This window comes from Papaver somniferum, unplaced genomic scaffold, assembly GCF_003573695.1.
Source record: "Papaver somniferum cultivar HN1 unplaced genomic scaffold, ASM357369v1 unplaced-scaffold_118, whole genome shotgun sequence".
NCBI lineage: Eukaryota > Viridiplantae > Streptophyta > Magnoliopsida > Ranunculales > Papaveraceae > Papaver > Papaver somniferum.
In genome coordinates this window covers 1240265-1243678 of record NW_020620825.1, presented here as the reverse complement: position 1 = coordinate 1243678, position 3414 = coordinate 1240265, and the positions used below count along the sequence as shown (strand labels likewise).

General features: G+C 38.8%; 1 long non-coding RNA gene across 1 annotated transcript; it reads right to left on the bottom strand.

Moving 5' to 3' along the window:
* Positions 1 to 2900: 2900 nt before the first annotated feature.
* LOC113330620 lies at positions 2901 to 3199 on the bottom strand. The gene is made up of 3 exons (XR_003350362.1): positions 3176 to 3199; positions 3058 to 3095; positions 2901 to 2930 (listed from the first exon to the last, which is right to left on the bottom strand). It is a non-coding gene; the product is annotated as an uncharacterized LOC113330620 (long non-coding RNA).
* Positions 3200 to 3414: the final 215 nt, after the last annotated feature.

Genomic DNA, 3414 nt, shown 5'->3' with positions numbered 1-3414 from the left:
ACTTTGAGCTCAAATATCAGCGACCAAATGCAGTAAGGGGACGGGCGATAGATGACTTGATATCCATGTTCCCAGGAGAGGAAGATGATGAGGTACACGAATACATACCTGGGGAAGTAGTAGCCGCAGGCATTGACAAACCTTGGACCATGTTCTTCGACGGATCGTCATATGGCACCATTGGAGGAGCATGAGTAGTGTTCGAAGCTCCACAAGGCGACTTACTCTCGTATTCATTCAAATTAGATTTCCCGTGAAGTAATAACGTTGCCGAATATGAAGCACTAATTCTAGGACTCAGGCTGGCGAAGGAACTCGATTTAGGGAGGATAGAGGTAAAGGAGACTCAAAACTAGTGACAAATCAGGTGAACGGCGATTTCCACGTTAAAGAGCCGCATCTAGCTCTTTATCGAGCGGAGGCCCAGGGCCTAATGAACCAGACAGGGTCAACATTAGACCATACAGGTAGAAGCGGAAACCGTCATGCAAATGCTTTAGCAACACTAGTGAGCAAGATGCAACTAAATGCTGAGGAAGAAGGTACAGTAACGGTAAGAAGAAAAGAGCTACCCAGTAGAGCTGGCAAACGGGCGGGTCGGGTCTGGCTTGTTACGGGTTACACGGGTTCAGGTTATTACGGGTCAAAACCCGCGGGTTGGTATTCTTCACGGGTAGTCATTTCTTCAACCCGCACCCGTGACGGGTTAAACCTGCGGGTTCACGGGTTAACCCGTTTATGGTGAGTCAACTCGCCAGAAACCGATTTGACAGAGTTTCCTCTGATTATGAACCAATCCAATCAACAGATTCAACAGTCACAGTGACAGATTCAGACTGTCACACGCCAAAACTTAATGAAAGGAATCAAACTTTTACAGGGTTAATCGTATTTCTCGTAAAAATTTTACAACTTCTGTTTAGATTGATGCAGAAAGAATAAGCATATAAATTATAAGACCACTGTGTTGCTACATGTTTTTCACGCACAATTTTCTCTAACAATACTGGATCTGCAAGAAAAAGTTCGCACTCGTCAGTAACATTTCTGAATTGTTAACCCAGTGAATAGCAAACTCTTGGTATTCTTACCTCTATCAATTGGTAATTGTCACGCACGTAAGGTTCATAAGGTGCCAAATTAAACAAAAAGTCACCTACCTACTTCTCTAGCACTATGAACTAGATATCCTGCGTTGATTACACGCCATATCTCTACATGATCAATGCGAACGTACTAAAACTTTACATATTATCATAGGATGAGTAGTAGCTTTTATAAGATGCCCACGAAGTGTTTTTAAGTTAGGCATGGCAGACCGTGAATGGTCCTGTCAATTCTCATATTGCTTATCGAGCTGTAATAACTGGGTCTTGGCGCATGTAAGAAAAGGATCAATCATATGGTCCCCCACACATCAATTCATCTTGTTTTCTGATAAACTTTTTTTTTCATTACTTCAATTCAAAACTCCCCATTTTATCTGTGATCCTGTTTTGTTATAAAAGGTGCTAGTTTTATTGATATATAAGGTGAAACTATGAAAGGAAAATGAAATGCAAATTGAAATTCAGTACCTCATAGTTTTCATCTTCCTCAATTCTTCCACTTTCTCTTGAATTCGATATCAGCGTAGAAAGATGAGTGCAGCGCAAGATGGAGAAGCAGGGCACGTGCATTACTATCTAGCTCAGTTGCATTTCTCTCTTCATATAGTGAAGAACAACAAGTCAGTAAGTTCTTCATGTGCCATTCTTTTCCATCACGACCACTCTATTTAGTCATAGAAACAGCCCGCAGCGGCGGAGATTAGTTGTGATCCATTTATCTTCTGCATATGATCCAGAGAAGGTGAAACCAGTTCGCAGGTACATTTATTTTTTCTACTTCTAAATTGGGTAAGACAGAAATTGCAGAAGAGAAAATGCACATAAGACAGGAAATAGCTTCTGTTCATATGGTTTCCAACACTTAACATGACAATGAATGATCCAACAAATTACATAAGCAACATAGTGGTATATCACCGGCAAGTATGTCGGTCAGATCCTTTCTGTTTCGATTTCAAGAATTGGAAATTGTCCAATAAATCGGGTAAGCTACTCAACTAGCAGCAATGTTTCTGAAAAACATACTAATTAGGCATAAAAAATGATATGAGATAATTGGTCATTCTAGATAGACAAATCTAATGAATTTTTTTACAACTCAATTCATGCCAATTGTTATACATATTTGTTATTTCACTTTACGATCTATCTATCAATCTATCTACCATGGCGACAAATCCGATAAATCAGTCGAAAAATATAACAATAAGAGCAACAATCAAAGCCTGATCAACAAGTGCAGGAAACATAGTTACTCTTAATTTTCTCCTCCCTGTTGTCAACTTCCCCAGCTTGTAAAATAAACTCGCTTGCATATAAAATAAATCAAAATCAGACATATAAACATCTAAATTCAGAAAGAATAAGCATAATTGCTTAGTACATAGAATTATTTATCGCAGTTACATCAGAAAGACCCATGTAATCCAATTGAGAACATAGAATAAGCATAATTGCTTGGAAGTTGGAACAAATTATGCTGCTGTATATTAAGCCAATTGAGAATCATGAGAAAGACCCATGTAATCAGATACATAAATGAGATCATAAAATTGATGAAAACGCCAATTTAAACACTACTAACTGTCTAAGAGTCCCAGAAGTAAACATTTCAGTGACAAGATAGATATTCCTCTTTGCTATATCAAGTTATCAACCCAAGAAGTATAAAATTTCATGATATTTTTATGTTTCAATATCTTGAGAAGATGGATTTCACAGTATAATCTCTCAAGATCTTCAGGACTTTGTAAGAAATCATATACCTTGACTTGATTCCAAGCAACTTCAATCCTTTCATACTCATCAAACCCTTTATACCTAAAATCAATCAACAAAACCAAAAATCAACTAAAATCAAAATTTAACAAGCTTCAGTTTTCCAAAATCCCCGAAGTTTCAGACTTTTTAGAAATTTCATGAAAGGGGCCTATAGATTTTTTCATACACTGTCTTTGAAGCACCTTTCCCAAGGATTTCATTGTACTGCAAAAAAAAGTTAAATGAAAAAAAGAAAGAAAGAATGTAACAAAAATGAGAAGAGACGGAGGAAGAGTGGGAACTACGGCTGCGGAGTGCGGACGGAGAAGACGAAAGAAATAGAAATCTAGGGTTTTCAGGTTTTTATACCTAGGGCAGGAGAAGAGACACGCGACATAAATAGAAGAGCGGGTTAACGGGTTAACCCGCGGTTTCACAGTCTGAGCCGGGTTAACCCGTTTCTCGACGGGTCACCATTTCTCCAACCCGAACCCGGCTTGTTTAGAAACCAGCCAGTCCGGGTTCGGGTTTTCACGGGCCGGGC